This window comes from Bradysia coprophila, unplaced genomic scaffold, assembly GCF_014529535.1.
Source record: "Bradysia coprophila strain Holo2 unplaced genomic scaffold, BU_Bcop_v1 contig_358, whole genome shotgun sequence".
In the NCBI taxonomy this organism is placed as follows: domain Eukaryota; kingdom Metazoa; phylum Arthropoda; class Insecta; order Diptera; family Sciaridae; genus Bradysia; species Bradysia coprophila.
In genome coordinates this window covers 3,804,927-3,832,488 of record NW_023503616.1, presented here as the reverse complement: position 1 = coordinate 3,832,488, position 27,562 = coordinate 3,804,927, and the positions used below count along the sequence as shown (strand labels likewise).

The following is a 27,562-nucleotide window of genomic DNA, read 5'->3' as shown; positions in this document are numbered from 1 at the left end:
AGTTTAAACGCATCTACAGCTATTCTTAAAAAAAAAATCAAACAACTGGAAAGCTTTAAGGTAACCATAGACAACAAAAAAGCAAAATTTCTACAGGATACCAAACTGTTGGAAGAGACAATTGCTTCAATAAGTACAACCAACGATGATGTCTACAATTCAGACGTACTAACTATGTTTGGAAGTTTACCTTAAAATTTAAATTTTATGATTTGAACATTTGGGATGTAATTCAATAAATCATAATTCATAAGCGACTTTTCATGAGAACATTCCTATCAAAATCAGAAGTTATCAGGAGTTTCTTATCATTCGCTCAGTTATTTAGCATTAAGGTAAGCCTCGTTATACAGTCAGAAATTGTCTCAAATCGATTCTTGTGTGCTTCATATGAATATTCATATACCTACCTTTCACTCTGTAACTTCTGGCCAAGCACGACTACTTACTCATACTACAAGTGCATGACTATCTACAGTTTTTTTTTGTATCAGCACTATACTTAGTGGCTACACGGAATTACATGTGAAGAGAGTTTAAATATTTCCTTAAATTTTATACGATGCCAACAAAAATCCAAAAAAGATTGACAAGTCAATTTTTTCGTACCAAGGACTAAAAGTCTTTTTTAGTGTATTCGATTCCAGACCTCTCACACGCTAAAAAAAAGACTTTTAATCCGTGGTACGAAATATACTTTATCTAATACCAATCTTGGCAACAGGTGCATTTAATTTCTATGCGATTGCTCGTTCTGAAGATCTCAATATCGAGAACTCGGGACAATAAAGCTTCCGAAGAAATCTAACATTTTGTTTGAACAGTCTTTTTTCGGTTTGCTTAAAGTAAATAAGAATATGGTTTTGTTTGAGATATCATTGTATTTATGGAAAAACATGCAAAAATTCGTATTTTCAAAAGTTAAAATATTAAAATTTCTTCAAATATCTGGAAACTTATGACTTCTTCAAAAATATGAAACATATTAGAATTTCTGTACATTGTTTGGGTGTCGCGTAGATTGGCAAATACAACTTTACAAATAAAACTATTTTTCAAATTAAACAAAGAAACATTTAATGACTTTTGATTATGACAAACAAACGTTCATATCAAGGTTCACAAATTTTCAGACAAATTTTTATGAATTAAAAGCAGTGACAAATTAGCGAACGACACTTTATTAAGATACTACAGTGTATGCTAATCAAATAAATAAACACTTTCTTTCAGGAATGTAAGGTTCAAGGATGTTTTGCACTTAACTTGGCACTTAAACAAAAAGCTAATTTTATTATTTTACGGCCAAATCAAAATTATCTATTTTACGTCAACACAACCGAAATCACAAGCATTTGAAATACTTCCAAAAAAAATTAGTGAAAGTCGAAACTATTTAATTTTTCATTACTACAAAGCAAATTAAAATATAAAATCGAAAATCACTCTGCAGAAGACCAAAGGCCAACAAAAAATAAACAAACGTCAATATCGGAGCCGCTGCGTCGCAGCCGATACAACACATTCCACATGATATGTGGGATGTAAGTTAAATAATTTAACTACGATCGTGACCATTTCTGGATGTTACAGACAGTATATAAAAAAAATACGACTCAGCACATTTTTCGTCATGCCTTAGCTTTAAAACCTTAAAAAGGCCACTACATTTCTGATAAACCCTTTGAGCTGTGATAAAATTAGGCAGAGTAAAATAAACCAGGCAGTAGTGCTTGATTTGTTTAGGGACCTGAATAATCAAGTAGGCTTATATTATGCGAATAAAATTAATTCAATCTATGTCAGGGTTCATTTGACTTCATTTTCATACAGTGTATCAGGTCACTTATTTGACGCTTCGAAAATGAACCGCTGCTGCCTGGTTTATTTTACACTGCGGCAGTTGTTATGTAAACATAGTCTGGTGGAAACGGTGGTCGCACTCAAAATTTCGTGTCTTATGGTAGGACACGTAGGACAATTTTTAACTCATTCACTTTTCGGTTATATTTTGAGTCAACTACACTTTATACTATTACTATACTGCAAAAGCAATACAAAAGCGACAACGCTCTGCAAAACGAGCCACAAACACCATTTTTCTAACGAATACCTTCTCTAAGCTGATTTATGTCTGAAAAATTATATTCTTATACTCAGGCAAAATAGACGAAAACGCAGATTTATTTCATGCGAATACAAAGTTCAATGAAAAACTTCAAATGTTTGAGTTTTGCATGGTCCTGGAATCAATTTTGGAAGTATTATGAAAAATCAGTGGTTTATAATGTAAGTGAGAGAATTCAATTTCAAGAAATTGGAAAGTGGACAAGAAATACTAACTTTTATCCTAACTTCCCAGATTTCGAGAAAATTTGCAGAAAGAAATGCAGATGAGATGACCTCTCCTCGCGAGATTTACTCTTTCTAAAGTAAACTGTTGCACATCAATTCGACTTCAGAAATGTGAATGTTCCGAACATCAAGTAGTATGAATTTGCTTAACAAACTTGTCCGACGCAGGACAGTAGGTCAAGTAGGACGAATTTCTAAAAAGTAGGACAAAGTAGGAAAATATGACACTGTGGAAGCGTTGTGGAAATTGTTGTACAGATATGGACGTGGCAAATATTTTATAAGAAAATATTGGAAAGATTGAGACTCGAGAGCGTCAAGTGGCAGCAGCACAAATCTAAAATGAAAAACTTTAGTTGCCGATACGTTGAAATTTGCGTTAAAGAAAAATAGCTGGAGTAATAAAAAATTAAAGAAATTCCCCCAAGAAATCTGTGAGGTATTGTTGTAGTAACAGTAAGACAACTAAAGTAAGTTTCGAGGCAATTTAATCATTGTTATTTGTTATTGTTATGAAACTGTTATTTCACTAAAAATCGATTTCAATTACTGATGTGACTGTTATCAAAAATGTTTGTGTATACATAGTTATACGTGTGATTCAAATTTTTACAAAATTATTAAATAATTGAGCACCACAAACAATGGAACATTTTATTTAGTCGCTCTATTAAAATTAAATTCAATGAAATATCGTTTAATTTGGAATAAAAGACACTATAACATCGAGATGTCGTTGTACGTAATATCAGGATTATATATATATATATAAAAAAAGTTTATCTGGAAAAGAACATTTTGCTCACAATATTATTTCCAATCGATATCGTGGTTCTTGGAATTTAAGGAATCATTGAAGTGTTAGTGATAACGAATTCTTTGAATTGTTTAAAATTTCTATGAATTGTTACCGATCTCTTACTGCAAACTATTGTTATCCAGCAACAGCCACGTTAGGTATATCAATAGCTGGTGGAGCCGGTGGACACAATAAATACAGCACATTGTAAAGATGTTCAGCCATCATTGATATTTCACTTTCAAATTTTTGGGTGTTCGGATTTATTGTTACTTCCGATGAGACGAGCTCTTGTAAGGAACGCCTGTAGCAAACAAGTTAATTCAATTATAAAAAAATATCAGTCTATATCGCTACGCAAATCAAAACTTACATTAAACGAGACAAGCAGTAACTATGATCACAACGCTTATATTTAAGATATAGTTCCCCTACTACCTAAGAGTGGAAAGAAAAATAAATCGAAAAATTAGAATTATTTTCGGAAAATTTCCTGTGAAATTATCTAATGTTCTTACCAACGCTTTGTGGACTGCTTCATCGGTTGGATAGTTGTAAACATGCCGTAAAATCGTTTGTTGGAAGTGTTTGCATTGATTTGTCTAAAAAAGGAAATTATGAAATAGCAATAATTCTTATGTATCGTCGCTATAATAATATCAGGACTTTAGATCAGGCGAATTGAGAATATTTTGCCATGATTTTTTCTGACAAATTCCTCATTGTTTCGAAATAGGAGACTTATTATTTATTTAGCGTCTGGATTTATCTCAATAAGCACATATGTCCCATACCACGTAAACCATTTCACTTTAGGTAAAGCATAATGGCGCCCTAACGCAAAAACTTTACCGACAAAAATTGAACAAAAAAAAAATTGCGTCACCACACTAATGTGTATTGGTGTTTGTATCCCACTCACACTATCACATGCATTAAAAATGGGTGGCCACTATACACTAACACTATTCCAAAACGATTCAGCCATTCATACTCGTATGCATCAATTGGTATGCATATACTTATATAAACGGTGTATCTAGATATACATTCAATTCATTCAGCAAAGAACGATTTTTTTCTTTTTTATTTTTTTCTTCTTCAGATTGTAACAAAATAAGAATGAATATTTTTTTATAATCGGATTGGCAAAAAATTAAAATGAGCAGAACATTATATGTAGCAGTAGCTCCTTAGAATTGTGTACAAACTGGAGCTACGTGGATCATTTGTTATACACTTCCTTTTCTTGAAAAAATAAATGAAATAAATGAACAGATGCTCAATGTAGCGCATTTAATTCAATCAATGATACAATATACAGTACGATCGGTCATTTCGATTCATAATTTCATTGCTATATCACTGAATATTTGCTAAAACGATAAACCATATTTTACTTTTTTTTGATACCAACATTGAAAAATGATACTTTCGCCCCGCATATGAGGGGCGAAAGTAAAAAAATGCATCCCACGGGGAGAAAGTACTTAACGAAGAGCGAACGCAACTGAACGAACAGCGAAAGTGACTGACGTCACAGAAAATGAGAGAAATGAGTCGAGTTGTCAACAAAATCCGCTCATATTATGCAGAATACTTTGATCAAAATTGTAAAACACTGTGCGCCAGTGTTCTTATTGAAATTAGCATACAAAGTTGATACTTTTTTCATGCTTCGGGGCCGAAAATGAGGGCAATTTTTCGAATTTTCTCGGGTTTCCGGCCCTCTGCATGAAAACTCACATGTGCACCTGTTTGGGACGGTTGATTTAAGGCACTTTCGCTTGTAAGCCTCACTTCGTTCGGCCTACAATCCGCGAAATTGCCTAAAATCAATCGTCCAAAACAGGTACACAAATGACTATTGTTACTGAATGATTTGTTAGTTATATCTTAATTTTTGTGTGTGTTTTTGTTGTGATGGCTAAATTATTAAATTTTTCATATACCAGGGGGCTGCCGCCCCCTGGACCCCCGCATTTTCTGGCTAAATGCCTTTTTATTTCAACATTTTGTTGCGATGTTTGCGATACGTATCAATTTTCAATGTTGGTATCAAAAAAAATAGTATGAACGACTCGGGGCAAAAGTAAAAAAATTAAACCTGTGCGATTGAGGCCCTTGCCTTCGGCGCGGGCATCAACTCTCGCACACGGTTGAATTTTTTTACTTTCGCCCCTTGTCATTCAATGTACTATTGTTGTTCCACAACACAATTAAACAGTCAATACACAGTGTGTATTACACACGGACCAAAATGATTATTAAAAATTTATTTTAGTGGAATACACGATTTACCATTGCGATTCCGTTGATATTGGTTCCGTCTATGTGCTATACTTCCTTCTCAGTGAATGAATAAATAAATGAATGGAATAAATATTCTTATAAATAATCGTATGATGTTCAAAGTTGGGTTTGCACATCGCCTGCGACGGATGCGCAGTATATACTTAAGAAAAGAGCTCTTGTGTGTATAATTAAATCCTTGTAAACCATGAATCAACAGTATTGGATTAGGAGGTGAGAAATGCCGATGAATGTTTATTTGTTTTCAAATTCATTTTCAAGATCCACGGTGTGGTTGAACAAAGTCTAATTAAAAGTGTAATGCAAAGTAGTTTTCTTTCCTAATTATTATCGGAGGGATTCTTTTGAAAAGCCGCCTACCAAAATCGGACCCATTTCGCCTGGGATTGATATATACATGGTTTGAAAGGTCTTTGCCAGTAGACCTCAAAACAGGCCTCACACGGTCTCTAGCCACACCTGGTTGCTGGTTGAACATCTCCGAAGTTGGTAAAATGGTTATTTTTATCCGAATTTTTTGGCCGTCATAGACGATCGTCCCGGGCGAGAGTGGGCTCGTTGGAAAGCTGAGTTCAAGTAGTTTCGGGTCAAGCCTAGTTTAATTTAATTCATTGATATATGTTTGCAGAAATCTGCAAGAAAAATTTTCAAAATCTGTGTGAACTTTAGACAGGTCTGGGCTGGTACTGATGACGCTTAATGGGAACCTAACATGCTAGTCGTAACATACATTGTCTAAGCTTTCCATTGATACCCCATTAAATGATGGAATTTGTTTATGTACTGTCCGTTTGACAAGAGGATCGCCACGGTTCAGCAGGGGTTTTTGAACATTTGTTTTTTACACGTTGGCACACGTGCTCTTGTCAGATTCAAGATTCTTTTTACGGAGGTTACGCTGATTATACTTTGTAAAAAAGGCCAATACCTTGCAAATATGTCACATCTTGGACAGAATTTGACACTGCAATATCTGCAACATGAAAAAACTAAATGTTCGAAACCCCGTGCTTCCACCTACGTAATATACACAAACTAGGTGAGCCAATCTTAATTTTTTGCAGTGCTGGTGATTGCCGACATAACAGCACAACTGCTACTCGTAAAACTCGCCAGCAATCACCAGCACTGCAAATGGGGTATCAATGGAAAGCTTAGACAATGTTGGTTACGACTAGCATGTTAGGTTCCCATTAAGCGTCATCAGTACCAGCCCAGACCTGTCTAAAGTTCACACAGATTTTGAAAATTTTTCTTGCAGATTTCTGTAAACATATATCAATGAATTAAATTAAACTAGGCATGACCCGAAACTACTTGAACTCAGCTTTCCAACGAGCCCACTCTCGCCCGGGACGATCGTTTATGACGACCAAAAAATTCGGATAAAAATCACCATTTTACCAACTTCGGAGATGTTCAACCAGCAACCAGGTGTGGCTAGGACCCCGTGAGGCCTGTTTTGAGGTCTACTGGCAAAGACCTTTCAAACCATGTATATATCAATCCCAGGCGAAATAGGTCCGATTTTGGTAGGCGGCTTTTCAAAAGAATCCCTCTTGGTAATGATCTCCTGATCATTTTAGGCATAGAGAAAGAAAAAAGTCGGCGCGCCGTTTTTAGACTTTGTTCATGTTGGTTTTCCAGGTTCCAGAGGCTAATAAGCCAACACAAAATGTAGAAAATATAAAGAATTTATTCATAGACAGCCGAATAGATCCAGTAGTACGGAATACTACATCATGAAATTGTAAAACCAACAGTTCAACCACACCGTGGATCATTTTTAAAGTTCAAAGTAACTTATTAATCAAAATCATTGCATTACCTTACGTATAGTAATATGCAGCAACTTGTTATAATTAATCGAGATTCAACCTTTCAGTTTTACAAATTAAATAATTAAACAAAAAATTCTGTTACAGATCAAATAATTCTAAAGAAAATGAACATCAAAAAACTTCAAACGACCAATTTAATGCAAACAACAAGAAGAAAACCCGTGAACGAAAACCCAGGAGTTTTAGTCAACTACAATACGGTCGTTCAAAACAAATTCAGCCAAGCATTTCCAACTAATGCTTTCTTTTTTTTGTTTAGAGACCTCACTAACAGCCTTTTATGTCCAATAACAAGTGCAGTCTGAACAACCTAATCTTCTAAAGATAGGCATGCATGTTCGATAATTCCTTAGAATCGATTATCGATATTTTCAAAAAGTCAATATCAATCGAATGTTTTATCGATAATCGATAAATATCAACTGATAATCGGTAGAATATCGACTGTTGATAAGTAAATATCAACTGTTAATCGGTCAATATCGGCTGAAAATCAGTAAATATCGACTGATAATCGGTAAATATCGACTGTTAATCTGTGGATATTTATCGATTATCGATAAAAAATTCGATTGATATTGTATCGATTATTTGGAAATATTATCATCGATTGCATAGATTGATAGCAATCATAATAAACAATACAAGTTCAAATCCTAATCGAGGCCAACATTTTTTTTTAAATTGGATTACAATTCAATAATTATTTATTATATTTACTCCATAAATTTTTATGAGCTACGATCTACGATAACCAAGTTAAGCAACTTTAGGAAAGTATTTGCAGTATTTGCAGATACATTTTTCATACCTTGGGGACAAAATCGAGGTCAATTTTGGAAATTTTCTCTCGATTTTTTCCCTCTGCATGAAATTTTTTTGTTGAGTTTTTTACGCTTGCGAAAATAGCTTAAATACATCGTCCAAACCAAGTACACAAAGAACTATTCCCAGCTCACTATCTCAACCTGAAAAAAATGTACTAGAAACGTAATAAAATTAGGCGAAAATGAAGAACTTTAGTTTTCAAAGAGCATTTCCCTTTGTATACAATAGAATATACATAACGTGTATATATATAACAATATTCGTATATATTTATATTTTATAACGCTCTGAGCGATGTCTACATTTACATTTTCTCATGTGTGTGTGTGGGATTTAACCATAATATCCAATACATAAGTACTTTGAGTAAAACATCATTGTCAGCGACTGCCTTCTCTGTCTGCATGTACTCCATAACGTATGCATGAACAGTCCCATTATCTTGCGCAACTGAAACAAACATATTTTTCATTTCAACCCAGAGAAAAATTTGCTCTAACAGCCAGACACATGGAAATTCGTCGTGAAAAGCTTATGTGACAGAACTAACAAATTAATTGTTGTATTAAATAATTGTATAGTTGATGAGACCATTTGTTTAACATAAGTGTGTACAGTATACATTCCAGTAAAAGTTTTGTTTACTACAGCAGTTTTTAAAAAGCAAAAGAAAAATGTTAAGGCAACAACGCGTGCAAAGACGGTATGTCCCAGGTTCACCGAATTGGATTTCATTGCAAAGGGCTGTGGAATATGTCCGAAAACATGGAGTGTCATTCGAAAAGGCGGAAAAAATATGTAACATTCCGAGAGCTACTATCCAGCGTCATTACTGGTCCAAATACAAGTCAAAACCAAGATCTGCTGCGAATATTAAACGTACAGAAGCATTGGCAGCTTCTACTATTGATAATATTCAAACTAGAGAAGGAACAGTGTTCGTTGCTGATGTCAAGGAAGCGATGCAAAACCATAGGTATTATGAGGGATTCTTTTGAAAAACAGCCTACTGAAATCGGACGCATTTTCTATTGGATTTTTTTATATGTACCTAGACAGGACTTCGACCCTAGAAGCCAAATCCACTTTCAAAAAAATTCTTCGAAGCTTGTGTAGCTGGGGGAAGGTGAACAAAAACTGAAAACTTGCACTTTTCTTACAAAAATTTCTCCAGTTACGCGAGCCGTACAGGGTTTGGGTTTAAAATTCATTCACACTGAAAAATGTGCAGTTGACGTTTTCAATCGAAGACTTACACTGTTCTTACAGAAATTTCTCGAGGTACACGAAACGTACATGGTCTTGTGGTATCATTTGAAAGGTAATTTTATGTGCTGTTGGGTCTTATACGGTTTGGATGCATCTACGATGAAAAAGAAGCTGAACTGTGTAAGTGTCCATATTCTTCTGGCTTCGAAGAATTTTTTTGAAAGTGGATTTGGCTTCTAAGGTCGAAGTCCTGTCTAGGTACATATAAAAAATTCCAAAAGAAAATGCGTCCGATTTCAGTGGGCTGTTTTTCAAAAGAATCAACGCACTATCAGTGTCTTGAAAGAATCCATCATTATTTTATTTATATTTCTTGCGTATGTTATGTTAAATAAAAATGGAATTTTTATTTTCAATCGACATCCCGTTAGTGATCTGGGGCCTATAGATGAGTTTAACGAATTCATTGAAGAGGTTATTAGTATGGATATTGTAATGGATGACGATAAGTTTGGTGAATTCTTAGAGAGGTATAATTTCAATTACTATTTTCGCACATAAGTAAATCTAGCTGCATCGTTTTAAGGCCATTTTGAAGCAAGAGTATTTACACAATGTATTTAAAACATAAACAAAATATATTTTCAGTTTATGGAAAGAAAATTCCAATAGATGTGTTATGGACGTGGATGAAGATGAAGGAATAAATCAATTCGATTTTTAAAATGACAATTTTACGGTATGCAGTTCGCCCAATAACAAGTAATGATTGTTGTTAATTTTCTGTTCTTCTAAAATTAATATTGCCTTTTATTTTGCTATAGTTTAACAGACGTCCAACATCCAGTCCTGCCTTCTCCTATTAATGCCGTAATCTACCAAAAATTAAGTTAACATCCAGTATGTGTTGATAACTATTTGGTAAACAAAGTTTAAAGGCCCGAACAGCAGAGCATTTAGAAGACGGTGGTAAGTTTTTCATAGGGTTTCATCTTCAAGTACAGTCATTGATATTTTTCAATTCGTTTATAAAAGGAAATTGAAAGTTTTGATAGATTATGGTTACGTTTATGTTTCGTTCAGATTTTCTTTGATCTGACAATCGGGAACAATAGTTACTAGAAGCGATTCAGAATTTTCTATTTTCACCGAGGTGAACGCAACGTTTTTCATGCTTCCAAATGACAAAACGAGTATTTTTCTACCCTTGGATTTTTTTAATCGGCTAGTGGAACTTATATTAATTCTGGGTGAGAAAAGGTGATCTTTTCGAAGAACAACTTATTTTTAAACGTTATATTCGGCGGGGCAAGTAATCATAACTTTTTCAAAAAAATATATCTCGGAATTTAGCCAACCGACCGATTCTCATCTAATGGTCTGTAGAGAAAAAATGAAGGCTCTATATATGAACATCTATGATATATAAACGAGCCATCAGAACAGTCGGAGCGTCTGCTGCGACTGAGCCCCGTATTAAATTATTATGAAATGTGTACATCTTAGAAATTGCGCATAGCGCAATTACGAAGCCCCGTACGACGTTCCTTTCAAATAAAACAAAAATTTCAAATAGCCCTAAAATTTTAATTTATTTAGTATAAATACACATAGGGCCTAGTATCGGCCTCAGTCCGAGGATCCAAATTTTTTTTTTTTTTTCAACTACATTCTATTCGGCCTTTGATTACCTTCCAAATGAAACAAAAAATACGAAAAACGGATGAAATTTGCTCGAGTTATATTCAAAATACACACAGGGCCCTAGTAGCGGCCTTAGTTCGAGGACCCAAATTTAATTTTTTTTTCAACAACATTCTATTCGGCCTTTGATTACCTTCCAAATGAAACACAAATTACGAAAAACGGATGAAATTTGCTCGAGTTATATGTAAAATACACATAGGGCCCTAGTAACGGCCTTAGTCCAAGGACCCAAATTTAATTTTCTTTTCAACAACATTCTATTCGGTGTTCGATTATCTTTCAAATGAAACAAAAATTACGAAAAACGGATGAAATTTACTCGAGTTGTATGTAAAATACGACTAGGGCCCTAGTAGCGGCCTTAGTCCGAGGACCCAAATTTTTTTTTTTTCAACAACATTCTATTCGGTGTTCGATTATCTTTCAAATGAAACAAAAATTACGAAAAACGGATGAAATTTACTCGAGTTGTATGTAAAATACGCATAGGGCCCTAGTAGCGGCCTTAGTCCGAGGACCCAAATTTAATTTTTTTTTCAACAACATTCTATTCGGCCTTTGATTACCTTCCAAATGACACAAAAATTACGAAAAACGAATGAAATTTACTCGAGTTCAATGTAAAATACACATAGGGCCCTAGTAGCTTTTCACTTCTAAGGCCCTAACTCACGGTCCACTCACCCGATTTTAAAAAACTTTTTTTTCCTGGATTGGTATTGACAATACCTATCATTTGCCGTGTCATTTACATTTCCATCGTTTATTTTGCCATAAATATCACCAAAAGACCTTAAATCACTTAGGTGGCCCTAACTCACGAAGGCCCATCTTCGAACTTAGCCTCACTATTTTGACTATCTTTCAGGGAAAAAGATTTTGAAATCGGATTTGATTTACTCAAGATATCGACGTGACAGACAGACGGACAGACGGCCCAAATTTTTATTGCGGATTCGTCATCTATGAACATAGGCAAACACTTTGCCCTTACCGTCTGCTTCGAATTCCATCAATTACACACGGCATCGTAATCCTATAAGCCCCTTCGTACTTCGTACGGGGCTAAAAATGGCGAGGAGTCTCTTGTTTTTATCCGAGAAACGTTCAACGGGTGTCTATTAGCTACATAGCTCTCTACATAGCTTGAGAGAAATTTTAATGGAATTAATTTTGTCATTGAGTGACGCAGGGCCGTATCTAGATGGGGCGCAGGGGGGGCGGCCCTTCTAGAGAAGTCATTTTTTCAATTTTTTTTAATTTTTCCCATACAAAATAATTTTTTTGGACCTTGCGCCCCCCCTAGCGCACTCGGAATTTAAAGTCTGGCTACGGTCCTGGAGTGACGCTCAGTATGAACTCAACTAGAACAGTCGGTTCAGTTACCCATATCAACATATCAAGTTGAATGACTTGATTGACGATTGGCACGATATGCCGAAATGTTGATGCTTCAATAATATGTTCAAGAACTTAATTGTTCGAGTTGAGTTCATACTGAGCGTCATTCAATGACAAAATTAATTCCATTAAAATTTCTCTCAAGCTATGCTTGCCTGTTACTCCTCATTGATCGATAAATCTAGTAAAATCCAATTTCTTCATTAAAATGAATAATTTTGGAGATAAAAAAGGCATTTGAAACTAAATAAAAAGGCAGAAGAGTTAGTTGAGTTTAAAAAACCAAAATTGCATACAAAACATAGCTAACGCCGACCCGTACGAAACACCTATTCGTATCAAAAGCCTTTACTGTGAAACTCTTCATTTCTTTTACTTCATTCTCTACTGAAAAGCTATTCGCCCTTTAAAATCACTTACATTATCTTTCTTTGCCTTGTTAGCATATACAAATAAATTGCCGGAGGCAATATAGACAGCCCCGTACGAAGTCAACTTTCATAAATTCCTATTTAAACAGCTATATACTGCTATATTTACCTATATTTTCCAATAAATAAACATTTCACAGATGAATATGCTATTATATAGCTCTATATGCCTGTATATAGCTCAATATGGATGAATATAGATATATATAGATGTCCATATATGAAATGCCTGAAACACCCCACACACAAAACAAATTATTTCCATGTTAACAGAAACACTCTAAGTACCATTTTTCCCAATATATATCACTTTTATTAAAATCCAATATGGCCGCCGGCAGCCATTTTGTTAGGAGACCGGAAATAGTACCGACGCTTTACATTCGTTAATACCTTTCAAACAAAAAAAAAATCATGAAATTCGGTCAAAATTTACTCGAGATATTGACAAAATACTCCACGTTCACTGTACGGCCGAGTAGCCAGATAAGAGCTCACTCCAAGAGACCTAGCTCACGCTCCGGAGAACATAATTTCATAATTTTCCCTGATTGGTACGGTCAATACCTATCTAATAAAGCTAAAACAGACGAAATATGTTCAAATGTGGCCGACCTACAAGCAAAAACTGCTTGCCGCCCTGTGCCTGTTCCACACCAAGGGGTCTAACTCACGAGTCGGTCATCCGATTTCCATAAACTTTTTTTTTGTCGATCGGTATTGTAAATACCTTTTATTTGACGTATCACTTACAAGTTTAACGTTTAAATGTCCGGAGATATCTTCGAAAAACCGTAAAGCACTTATTGGGCCACAGCTCGGGAGGGGTCGACCCAAAATCACTCATCTTCGAACTTAGCCTGTCTTTTGACATTACCAAACGGAAAAAAAAAGAATTTTCAAAATCGGATGCGTTTTACTCAAGTTATCGTGCAGACAGACAGACAGACAGACGGACATTTTTTTTTCTTCGCGGATTTGGCATCTCTAGACAACCACAATAGGTTTCCCCTTACTCAGGGAGTCCAATTCGACGTGTTACAAACGTATGCGTAAACCTATAAGACCCCAGTACTTCGTACGGGTCTAAAAATTCAAAAGGGAAGATAGCACTTGCACTTGTCAAAAAGGCAGTTAACAATAAATAAAAAGGCAGAAGACATGGTTGAGTTAAAAAAAATCCGAAATGGCAGACAAAAAATTCAAAAGTGCAGCTAGCACTTTTCAAAAAGGCAGTTAAAAAAATGAAAAGGCATAGGTAAAAAACCAAAATGACAGACAATAAATTCAAAAATACAGACAAGACTCGGAAACTGAAATCAATTTTGTCGTCCCTATATATAGAGAAGTCACTTTCGGTTTTTTGGAGGAGTGAGTGTAAATACTTTGTAATTTGATCATTGATGTTGGAGAAAATGGTTGTCGTCACATATTTTAGGCTTTCCTCACATGTTCATCTGCTATCGACAAAGATGCCACAAATGAGTTCAGATCTGAGTAGAGCTTTCTTATACTCATCGTTCAGTCAAGCTAAAGAAGCAAAAGATTTTTTTGAACAAGGTGAAACCCCATTACTGGAACCACCTAAATCAAGTGCAAAATCGGGATCTATTACGAAAATGCTATTCGCGAATATTCATTTAAAATACTTTGGCTATTCACCCAATGTGCGAATAGTCTCTTCCTCTCTATTCGCACACTGTAAGGTAAGGAACATGAATCCAAATATTATTTTAAGGACAGTGTTCGTTCAGAAACTAAAAATATAATGAGAGATGATGAAATAAATAGAGAAATGACCAGAAGAGGATCAGAATGTTAATTCGATAAAATAGTAAACCTACTTGAGATCCAGGGATCCACAGGATCTATGACTTATGCGTGTGAGACTCTCGCACTGATTGAGTGAGAAATGCTGCTCACTTCATCACTTCATGCATGAAAACTACCGCGAATGTTGCCAAACGAAGAAAATAATTGTTTGTCGAGTAGGCACTTTATCTGTTCTGGTGTCTGTGCATTGAGGCTACGTTTGAAAGTACCACCATATTGTCATTAGAAGCACGAAAAATAAATAAATTGTAGATGAATCCCCGATGAAAAAATTACTTATCGACTTATTTTCATTGTTAAACATTCTATATTCAGATTTATGTAGATTTATTTTTATATTTCCAAGAAACAAATTTAAACTTAAACTTAAGAGGCACCGATGCTTTTCTGAAAAGCAATTTTTAAGTACCGGATTTTAGTTTACTTTTGATGATAGACTGCTCACGTTTCTCAGAGCCGGTCAAACTGCTACAATCAAATGTATTTTCTGTTGAAAGCTATCACTTTTGTGATCGGAATTGCGGTCGTACATTTTTTAAAAAGGATTCTGATGGAAAGATATCAACGAAAGTAAACTAAAATCCACTATTTAAAAATCGCCCTAATGTATGCTTTTCAGAAAAGCACCGATGCCTTGTAGTGTCCTTTATGCACTCACTTAAGCTGCAATCGCAGTTCACCGTTTTGGGTCTCCGTTTAGACAATGCGCATGCGCTGAGAGAAAATTCTCTCTGTGCGCATGCGCAATATCTAAACGGAGACCCAAAACGGTGAACTGCGCTGACACCTTTACCTTATGTAAGAAATCTTATTGTAAAGAGAGAATTACTCTCATTAAGTTACGAATGAATGCTATGGCATAGTATGCATGAATGACAATATATCAAATAAGTCAGTCTTATATCGACAATTAAAGAATACAGTCTATTCATAAACTACAGCCTTTTAAACTGCTCACGTTTCTCAAAGTCGGTCAAACGACTACATCAAAACTAATTTCTATTTTAAGCTTCAAGCTCTAACAGATTCTTGGTCGTTATTTCTGTCATTACATTTTTCGAAAAGGATTCTGACAAAGCACCAATTACCCTGCTAGGTGCTTTGATTCTGACGAAAAGATATTATCAAAAATGAAATACGAGACAGGCAAATGTATGCTACAATTTTAGCTAAGTACCGGTGCCCTGAGGGTGTAATAAGCGAAATCGCTATTTCCTCCACTCCATACAAATTCCAACATTATACTATACCTTATGTAAAAAATTGTTCTGGTGCCAACGTTCAGTTGATTTTAAAAAACGTTAAAAGACATTCGTCACGTTAATGTTTTATTTTTACTGTAACTGTATAGTTTGTGGTCTGTTTCTTTTATAAAACATTTATCAAAGCTGTTTTTTTTTAGTTAAAACTTTACTAACGATTAGAGGACATGATTGAGTCGTATCACAGCACTGATAGGAAATTTTTAGCCTCTCTAGTATGATCTGCCACAAAATAAACAACATTTTTTGAACCGCCACAAGTATTTTAATCAGAGCCTCCAAAGTGGCACAAATTTAAAATTTTTAGTTCACTTTAAAACGTAGACAAGTATGTCATTTCAAACAGATTTATAGAAATTCTCACAAATAATAATTGTCAAATATTATTATTTAATGAAAATTTTCATTAAACATTTCAATAAACAATCAGATGAAACATTTATTTATCGAAACCAAAATACTGTCAACAACTAGAGCATGTGTGACCAAAATATAGTACACCGGCAACTCTGATCATTTATAATGACAACATAGTAGAGTTGCATACGCAGGCCCCTCTTGGAATAGTTATTTAGCTTTCGCCCCGCGAATTGACAGCTTTACTTTCGGTCCTCTTAGCAAGCATACAAAACTTAATACGTAACTCTTTCGGCCTACTCAATCGATACGTAAAATCTATTCTACTGCTTGTTCAGATGCTATGGTCGTATCAAAGAGAAAGTGTAAGCAAGTCGCAATTGTCGAAAAGCTTGACTGTAAGTACATTATATTCGAAATGAGAATTCTGTGAGCAGAATATATTTTCATGCTTCGGGGCCGAAAATGAGGGCAATTTTTTGAATTTTCTCGGGTTTCCGGCCCTCTGCATGAAAACTTACATGTGCACCTGTTTGGGACGGTTGATTTAAGGCAATTTCGCTTGTAAGCCTCACTTCGTTCGGCCTACAATCCGCGAAATTGCCTAAAACCAATCGTCCAAAACAGGTACACAAATAACCATTAAATCGCCTAACATTATTCTCAGCCGATTTTGAAAACCAGGAGGCACAAATTCTGTCTAAAATAAATAAATTAAATGAAAATCTAAACATTCAGAACAGTACTGCCAACTTCACTGTGATTCGATTTAAGAATTTTGTTGTAAAAAGACACAAACTTACCACAACCAGTTTAATTCAACGAATTTTTTTGGGGTCGATATGCACTGCAACATGCCTATGAATTTTCATGTTAATTGTTTTCATGACATTATAAAACCAAGTTAGACGATGAACACCATCAACGCACTCACACACATACTTTCACCATTTTCTTAAAGAAAATTTCATCAAAACTGTTTCACAACCGTTTTCGATGTTTTGAAATCATTAAAATGTTATCACGCACAGTTCTTGGTATTTATAGAACTTTATCAAAACAAAAATCTAAGTAAGTGATAAATTTTTCTTTTTATTTTTATCTTTCTCTCCTCTAACCCATGTTCATGTCGAATTAGCTTGTTAGGAAAATATCGTTAGAATTCACAAAAGAAAATCGCTCTGTTTTTTTTCCCAAAAATTTTGCAAGTTTCAAAGCTGATGTATTTTGGGCGCGGTAACTCATGCAAAAATGTGGTCCTTAGAACCTTAGTACTCGTACGTTTTTATTAAAAAAATATAACCACGACCCAGTCTTTCTTGACAATATCTGATTAAAAGAACTTACAGACAAAGCGAATCTATTACTCGGACGGACGAATGTGCAAAACAATACTATATTTACAATTCCTTTGTTCTGACTAATTAAAATATGTCGAGATTGTTGTGCAAAAATGAAAGGAATAAAATGTTTTTGTACCACTTCGACCGAAATTTACACAAACTTTCCACTCTTTATAAAATATGAATTTCGATATTGGACCAGCAACTCTAGAAACAGATACCACAAGACCAGCTCTTTCGACTGAACACTAGACTCACCTTACAAAAATTTTAAGGCCTGCGCAGCATGAAAACCTAAGTGGATTATTACTTGCGCCATAGAGAGAAATACGCAGCTTAGATTTATAAATACAGCGATGCTTAATGCTTAGTTTCCTCTTACGAAAAAAGTACTCCGTGTGAGAGACAAAATTGAATTTTTTCTTTGTTTATTTGACAGCTTGCTCTCTCACGGCTCTCTCACGGAGTACTTTTTGTTGAGTGGAATGGACACTTAAGTGTGAGAGCCGTGAGAGAGCAAGCTGTTAAATAAACAAAGAAAAAATTCAATTTTGTCTCTCACACGGAGTACTTTTTAAAATAAACCAGAAGATAAAATAAATAATTCAATTAATTACAATTTTACTAACACTTACGAATTACAGACGAATCTTCTTTAAAATAGTAGAGTGAATAACAGTTTTTTCTGTTTATACATTTTTCAGTTATGATTTTACAGTTTAAATGAAATTACCGTTCAAGAACACAATGAAATCACTGAGAGCATAATATTTACAATTTTTTTTAGAAACCTCATTAATTAATTGAATAAACTCATTTCGAATTCCATTGAAATTACCAAATAGATGGGAATGGGATGGTACATTTTAAAAAAGGGTTTACGAATTTTCATTCTCATACCTTCATCTACACGGAAAATTCGGCAAATTCGACATTTGTTGTGTGCTGCATATATTTGCTGCAGACTGAATAATGTTCCCGTGTGTTGTATTACAATAAACATGTAATATGAATATTTTCAAAATATAGTTCCGGCAACAATATTATTCAGCTCGTAGGAATATTGTGAGGTTCCCAGGTATATATTTGCTGTGTGCTGAATTATATCTTCAAATTAGTTGTGGGATGTATTACTTGACTTTACCTGCATGCCGAATATTGACTAAATGGTACTATCGAACTATACCTGCATGCTGAATATTGACTAAATGAATAAAGTCGTCTGTATTTAGAATGGACTATGCAACAATAAATTTATTGTTTTAATGAAATAAAAGGAAGATCTCAAGAACATACGCATAAAGATGATTATCAAATCTAATTTTATTCCTTCATTTAAAGTTATTTCTATTTTTACCGAATTAATATGCAATGATAATGTTACATTTATGTATTTCAATAGAAATTTTGACGAACGAACTTTTAAATCCATTTTCGGTGTTAAAGGCTTTTGAAATGTTAACAGAAATAGTTGGTGGTATTCAGCAATAAATGATGGAATTTGTTTTTGTACTGTCCGTTTGACAAGAGGATCGCCACGGTTCAGCAGGGGGTTTTGAACATTTGTTTTTTACACGTTGGCACACGTGCTCTTGTCAGATTCAAGATTCTTTTTACGAAGGTTACGCTGATTATACTTTGTGAAAAAGGCCAATACCTTGCAAATATGTCACATCTTGGACAGAATTTGACACTGCAATATCTGCAACATGAAAAAACTAAATGTTCGAAACCCCCTGAAACCCCGTGCTTCCACCTACGTAATATACACAACCAATCTTAATTCGCGTAATAGATGCTCACTATTAATGTGAACAGTTTTTTTGTAGAACGATTGAAAAAACCTCTAATTCAGAACCAGGCTCAGAATTAAAATAATAATATCCGATGACATTGCTTAGTGGGGAGAAGTACTACATTTCATAGAAATAAATTCAATTAAATGTTGTTGCATAACCCATTCTAAATACGGACGACTTTATTCATTTAGTCAATATTCAGCATGCAGGTATAAATATGCCTGTGTGCTGCATAAAGCAAAGTAACAACGGTTCGAAATAAGACTGCCACTATATGCAAGCAGTATAGCAGCAGTGGTAAAGTCGTTGGCAGTCAGAAACTGAGGTTAAGCATCGATGGTCGCGGTCCGTACTTGGGTGGGTGACCGGAAAAAACGTAAGCAAAAAAAAAATCTGTTAGCAATTTAATATGATGAATTTAAATATAAATCTACGGCTAATAACAAATAATAATAATAAAATTGAAAATAAAAAAAAATAATTTTTTGAAAAAGTTTTTTTGTTTTTTTTTTGCTAACGGAAATAAAATTGTTAAAGTTAATTAAATCAATTTCTTCTATTAAACGATAAATTAGGTTGTTTATTGAATTGAAAAAAATGGCGTCATTTTATATTATAAAACAGGCATACAGCTAAGACCTGCACGCTGAAAAATAATATCCAGCACACAACAACAATATTCATTAGGCGGGCATTGTATGATCCTCAGATCAATATGCAGCACACAACTAATGTTCTATAATCGTGAAGCTGTTCCCGATTTCTTCGTCTGGGGTGCATATATGAGTTTTCCGTGTATTTATATGTACATGCGTATTGTCATTGTTATTGTTTCCTTTCCACTAACACTCTCTCAAAACATTTTTGCCCCTAAACATTTCTGATTGGTCGAAACAATATTGATTGCAAGGGGACATAGTTCCATATTTCAATTTTTGGATTGGATATACTGTCCTGCATAGTTTGCTTATGGGCTATCTTCCCCTCGTTCATTAGCGTTCTCTACCGTAAAACGATTAAAAAAAAACCTTTAATATTAAATCTAAAATGTGTAATAGATATGTGGAGACTGCTTTTAATTTCAGTTGTTACTTGGTAAAATGTATCATGTATAAGATTTTATATCAATTGAGCTTAAATGTGATTTTCTATTTATGCATTTCCTTGCGATCCTTACCTAATCCTTAATATAAGATGGTGGCACCACAAGAGTCACCTCCAATGGACTACATGGAATCAAAGTCATTACATCAGGCCTTTTACCGTCGTGTCTCTAGAAATACCTGGGGGTTGAATGATATTAGGGAAGCCCACTCATGAGAATGCATGAGCAAGAATTTTTTCCATTATTATTACTCCGCTATTTTTTTTTCAGGTTTTTTTATTTTTTTAATATAGAACAAATACAAAATAAATCTAACAACTGAAATTTCGGAAGCAAAACAATTCCTACTACTTTATGTTGAAAAAAAAAATCATTTTAAAGCACGGAAGATACAATTAAGTTACCAAAAAAAAAACTTTATCGAAAACAACCTCCTTCTTAACCAAACAACTACATACATAATTTTGTTCTTCACACAATTGACAACCTAATCTCAGTCCAACAGCAATTCTCGCACTGTTGTTATCCAATAATAGAACTAACTGGTTCGATGGGATCCCTTGCAGCCACTTTGAAGATTCTTTGGCTGATGACGCCAGTAATCTGGCACGACTTTTAGGCTCACTAGAGTGATTAATATGTATTAGCGATCTTTTTTTTTTCATTTAAAATTATGCTTCGCGCTTTGTTTTTTCCCATATCATCTGCCATCGCATTATGTAAAAACCATCATCGGCGTAATATTAACATGACAACATTTTGCAAGTATTTTGATTAATGCACAACAGATTAAAATAAATCAGGCAAGAGTTCATTTGACTAGAGGGACCTGAATTTTCTAGTAGTCTCAAATTATTATTTGACTTTTTTTAAACGAGCCGCTGCTGCCTGGTTTATTTTACTCTGCTGTACACTAATGACGTAATTACAAATGTAAGAGTAACCAAATTATCGAGAAATTATGAATATTGTATGGTGGAAGAATAGACAACAATTCACAAACACACGTCATATGTATGATTTTTTATATGTACAAAACAGCATTTCCAGCACATCTCCATTAAATCTATTACTTCATATGTTCAAAGTAACCTTAGTGTTTGATAAACATAATGTTACATTTGCTGTCTGTGAAACACTAACATTTTTTTTGTATGCGAAATCGTAACACTACTAGCATTGACTTAGAACATATTTGGAAGTTGATGGTATCAGAATAGACTTTTTATTTCTTTCATTAAGATAGTAGTCAAGCTCTCTTGGTGTGAGTTACAACACATACAAGTTCACACGCATCCATGTATCAAAATTTGGAGGTACCTTGGCGTCTGACATTCGAGTATTAATGCTAGAAGCAGTGCTATGCTCAAATTTGTTTACGGAGAGCTAACGAGGTATATCATTATTTTTTCAATCAGAGATTAACATCCAATGATTTAAAAAAAAAATCGAATTCGACAGACAATCATGTGTGCAATTAGCAGCTAAATGTGGATGTTAATGATTTTGTAGTGTTTCTATATAAATCGAAAGCATTCTCAAGCCTAGTCAGTCTAACAATAGCAGTTATCATGTTTGCAAAACAAAATTTATTTCAAATTTGTATTTTAAGTTTTGTAATTTTAGGAGCAGAGTGCTGGGTAATGTTTAAAAAAAATCAAAAATATTGAACTGATCATGTCATTAAAAATCTTTTGTAGCGACCATTCAAAATTGAAATATCAGATGTTCATACATACAGTTTCGTAGATTTCATGGAGACAAATTCATCAATTTCGAACAACAGTTCAGTAACAATTTATATAAACATGATTAAGCACCTGCCAACTTTCTATGCAAAGGGAACCGTCACATTAAACCCAAAAAACGGAAACCACGATTTAGTACTGTTCAATAAAACAGTCGATGGTTGCGAATTCCTAAAAAATCCAAAGTATGAATCAATTGTACAGGTCTTTTACAGGGCATTGACTAAAAATGGTTCATTCCCGAAGAGTTGTCCGCTTACAAAGGTTGATTATTATTTTATCAGTCGCATTCGTTATTTTAAAAATTAATTTTCTTTAGAAATTGTATTTTGTCAGAGATGTTTTTATCGATCCAAACAATTTTCCACCCTTAATGCCATACAAAGGAGCTAGTTTTCTCGTCAATTTTATGGTGAAGAATGGAGATACTTTCGATACAATTGGTGGTTTCAAGATGAATTCGAAAATTCGACAGTAAATGAGGTAAAACGAAATGAATCGTCAATTCCTAAATGCACAAGTTAAAGTTATTGTACAATTTAAATGTTACGGTAGTGACTAATGAAGTTTAATACACATCACAAAATAATGAGGATTTATGTTATCACAGTTTATTGAAAATAAAATTAAAAACAAGGATTTCTTTAGAAATTGAAATTGTCCAAGTTCATCATATCTCCACGGCGAATACCACCAAATTGTAGTCCTTATGTTAAAAGTCTTTTTAAAAGATTATGATTTTAAACGCTGCTTTATCCAAAAAAAAAAATTGCGTCACAAGTGGCAGATGATTATTGTCATATGAGGAATTAAATACATTAAAATTTGAAAATGTAACGAGACGTAGCTACTTGCTCTAGAACTTGCTCTAGAACTTGTCAACAGTACGTAAATTAGCTTAGAAAACGCTTAAAATTGAAGGTTTCGCATTGTCAGAACCTGGGAATACATTATAAGCTAAAAAATTATTGATTTGAGGTAATTCGACTTTCGCCACCAATATTCCATGTACCAAAAACACAAATTTTTGTCAGGTAAATATCAAATTTAGGTGTCCCAAATCAAATCAGATGTTGTATTTGACTCAACGCGGTCCATTTAGTATATTTAAAGTTTAATTTACATTTTTGCACATTTTCATCAAATTTTGTGGCGAGATTAAAGTGTCAAAATCACCATCGAAAAACTTTGACAATCAGTCATGAACTCAAAAAATATTTTTTTAGACTTGATCTTTTTTATAAAATAATCTGTGAAGCCTGGAGATTAGATTACCATGTTGACTCAACTTTTTATGTACACTGAGCCCACCGTAAAAAATCGATATATGTGACGTGGACCGAAAACGACGAAATTTTCGAAAATCGATCTGGCGGCAGCACAAAATTAAAGTTTGAATTTTTTTTTTCTTCCATAAAATGATCAGATGGACCAGCTGAGTGGATTTCCGGCTGAACCTTAAAAGAACTAACACATTTTGTAAAAACCACTACGCCCTAATAAGTACCTGAAAATGTGTGAAGATGCTCCATTTCAAGTAGTGTTTTCTCCGGATGTAGATAACTATTTTCAATGATCTATAGCTCGTTGAACTCGTATTGAAGATTTTTTTTTTTTTTGATTCGGTTTAATATGGAAAAGTTAAAATGTTCGCATATGTATATATAGGTTCCTTAGTTCTCCCGTTGGTTGTTCTTTTTTTTAATCGACGCAGAATTGAATTCCTGAGGTTAAGTTCGAAGATGGGCTATGTGGGATTAAGGATCTGGAAGTTATTCCAGAAAAACAGTATTTTCCACTTTTGGAAATTCAATCAGTTGAAAAAGATTACTTTGATGGAAATTGATTTTGTCTGTTAGTTATATCCATCTATCACGGTGATAGTCAGCTATCACTGTAATAGTCAGCTATCACTGTAATAGTCAGCTATCACTGTAATAGTCAGCTATCACGGTGATAGTCACCGTGATAATTGCCTATAGTCAGGGATAGTCACGTGAAAGTCAGCTATCACGGTGATAGTTGGTTATAGTCAGGGATAGTCATTTCACGCCATGACATGAAATATTTTATGAAAATTTTTATGAAAAACCATTTTCTGAATCGTTATTCAAACGTAAGGAATGACACTAAAAAACAATCAAACAGAAAACTTTAAAACTCTTATGAGTGTGAATGCGGCCAGAGCGAAGCGAGGGCCGTAATTCGCACGAGTCGTGCTATTTTATTCATGATTAAAGGTTTTGTGAATGTAGTAAGTATCAGGGGCTTCCTTTTTGTACATAAGTGTAAGGGAAGAACGTCTACCGTACAATTTTATATTGTACCAAAGTGAAATAGTGTTCTAATCGTTCCACATTCGCATCGTTTACTTCTGTTGTTTCTTCTGTGCATACATTGTAGAAGTTGATTTCAGCAAATAAGTAACAGAAAATCTACATATTTAAGTCAAAAATTTGTGTGTTCAAATTTAAATTATTGCGCTTTTCCGAATTTCCTAGTTGTTTTGAGTTGTGATCGTTGGATGGAGCAAGTATCAATTGTTAAGAAGAATCATGTTGGAGTGTGTCTTAGGAGGAACAATTATGCCTCTTAACAATAAGACTATGAAACTGAATAATAGACAACTTATACGAGTGGGAAGTTTGCGGGCAGAGCGGAGCGAGGGCCGCAATTCACACGAGTCCCTGTTTATTTATGATTTATTGTTGATTAAAAATCTGGCCGCGATAATGCGATAATATACCTTCATACGATTCTTGTTCCATAAATAACAGCGTTACTGCGTTATTGTAAAGCATTCATTTCGATTTACGAGATATTGCATTCCACATAATTATTAGTACGGAACTTTTTGTATAAAATTTGCTGGCGATAAGCTTTCAACGTTTATGTTTATACATGAGTGTGGTAACGTTTAGTCATTGCTTGATGTGATCGGATAAAAGAGCATGGGATAATTGTTGCAACTGCTATAGTCGCAAAATTGTTGCTTTTTGTCTGATTATCTAATTATTCATTTTTATCCGTGTTTCAGTATCAGAAAAATAATGGTGAAGATAATCATTCCAATTTCAATTATTTGAAATTGTATTCAAAAAGAATAATGTCGATTCAGTAAATCGTCAGCAGTCAGCATGTACATTAAACTATTTTTACAAATTTTTCTCTATAATCTTGTGATTATTTCAGTTTCAGAGTGTTGGGTAATATTGTAACAAAATAAACTTTGTAGTAGAGATGAGTGGGGTGGGTATACTTAATTTTGATGCCCATATGGTGCTGAACGACTACACAATTTGTATTACCATTATTTTAATTGCCCTTTCTTTACATTCCGGCTCAATGCTTCTAAAGCCCATGTCCGTAGTCGGAAATATAGGAATTTTATTAAAAAATTGAAAGGCGCAATTGGACATGCTCGAAACCGTTGTAAAACCGAAATTGCATAATTTAATAAATTTTAAGTATAAGAACACCCTTCTGTCCGCTAATTTTACAAATGCATGTGTGCAAGCGCGGCTGACTCATCTCTACTTCTTTGGATCTTTGCTAACATGCTAATGAGTGAATCTGGATTTTAGCGTCCATTCACATTTAAATTTACAAATGTGTCCGCATACAGTATGGTCGATTACATAGAGACAAATTCATCGATTTCAAGCAGTGGTTCAATTTCTGTGTTCTTCAACGTGAAACAAGACATTCCAGATTTTTATTCAAAAGTGTTAATTACAGTCGATACAACAAAGCGAATCTACGATTTGGAACTTATCAATAGAACAATCGACTCATGTGAATTCTACAGAAATCCAAAATACGAACCAATTACACAGGTTTTCTACAAACTACTGACTAAAACTGGTATATTTCCGAAAAGATGTCCGATTACGAAGGTAAAACACGATCGATGGTTAAATTTTTCGTCGTTAAACTGAAATCAGTTTGCTTCCCACAGAATTTATATTTTTTGAAAGACGTTGTAATTGATCCGGAAAGTCTTCCACCAACAATGCCATACAAAGGTATCATGTCTGATACGACATTTATGGTAAAGGAAGGGAACGACCTTAAAATAGTTGCTGGTTGTAAGATTCATGCAAAAATGGATTAAAGGTTGGTCGCCGGTTATTAATAAAAAAACAAACTAAGCGACAAACATTGAATTTATTTTAAATTTTTCGCAGAATTGACATTTTTACAGGTAAAATATTTCGTTTAAATTTTTAGACGGTGGAAGCGTACCCAAGATTTATGCATCATCGTTCAACTGCGTTTCCTAGCCGTTAAAAAAGGTAGCTCCTTCCTCTTTCGTTACTTCTGTGATTTTGCTACCGATTTGTTTCAATAATTTATGTCCAATTTTTCCGAAAACTTCAGTCGTTTCGGATGACATCGGCACAAAAAAGAATCGGGATATTTTATTCGTCCGATAGAAAAATGTAATTTTACCAATAAAAAATAATAAAATACCGATAGAAATGTGGTACATGTCGCAGGCACATCTTCCTCTTGGTTGACGAAGAAGTTGACGCGAGTTCCACCACCTACACCATACTTTTTTTTAAAGTGATGTGGAATATCTTAGCACCACTCAAGATTTTGTTGCGTTGAGATTGAGGCCGTAAAGGCATTTTGGTGGTTTCTAGGGAATTCAGCCTTTTACGAAATAGAACGTAAATGCGCTTATTTCATTCCTAGGGACTTCATCCTTTTATGAAATGTAACGTAAAGGAGTTTAGTTAGTCCCCACAGAATTCAATTCAGAATTTTGTCTGAATAGGTGTAGCCGGGTTTAGCAGCGATTTGCCCCTTGTCCAAGAAACAAGACTGAGACCATCAGGTTTCTTGTCATCGGGTGCAGAACAACCACGTGGATCACGTGTGCATGGCCGATTTAAGCGCACGTTGCATTATATTGTTAAATGATTCATATCTCGGTTTGGTACCTGCATCTATACTACATGACAGACTATGTCTCACAAATTGGTCTACTTTTGTTCCACACACACATTTGTGTGGTTGCAGAATAGCTAAACCACTCACCTGCATCTTCGGATTAATTAGCCAAAGATTCAACCAACGAATTTTGTATTAATGTCAATTTTCTGGTTATTTCGAAACTTTCCCATTTGCTTTGGAACGGTCGTGTCGTAAACACTCTTCAAGTAATTCCCCAAATTCCTGACTCCAATTCCAATTCCAATTTAAGTTAACAGTCCATTTAGCAG

The 27,562-nt window shown here is 34.4% G+C and overlaps 1 long non-coding RNA gene across 1 annotated transcript; it reads right to left on the bottom strand.

Moving 5' to 3' along the window:
• Positions 1-3,187: 3,187 nt before the first annotated feature.
• Positions 3,188-17,930, bottom strand: LOC119081286. The gene is made up of 4 exons (XR_005088473.1): positions 17,140-17,930; positions 3,673-3,756; positions 3,528-3,592; positions 3,188-3,458 (listed from the first exon to the last, which is right to left on the bottom strand). It is a non-coding gene; the product is annotated as an uncharacterized LOC119081286 (long non-coding RNA).
• Between the last annotated feature and the right edge of the window lie 9,632 nt (positions 17,931-27,562).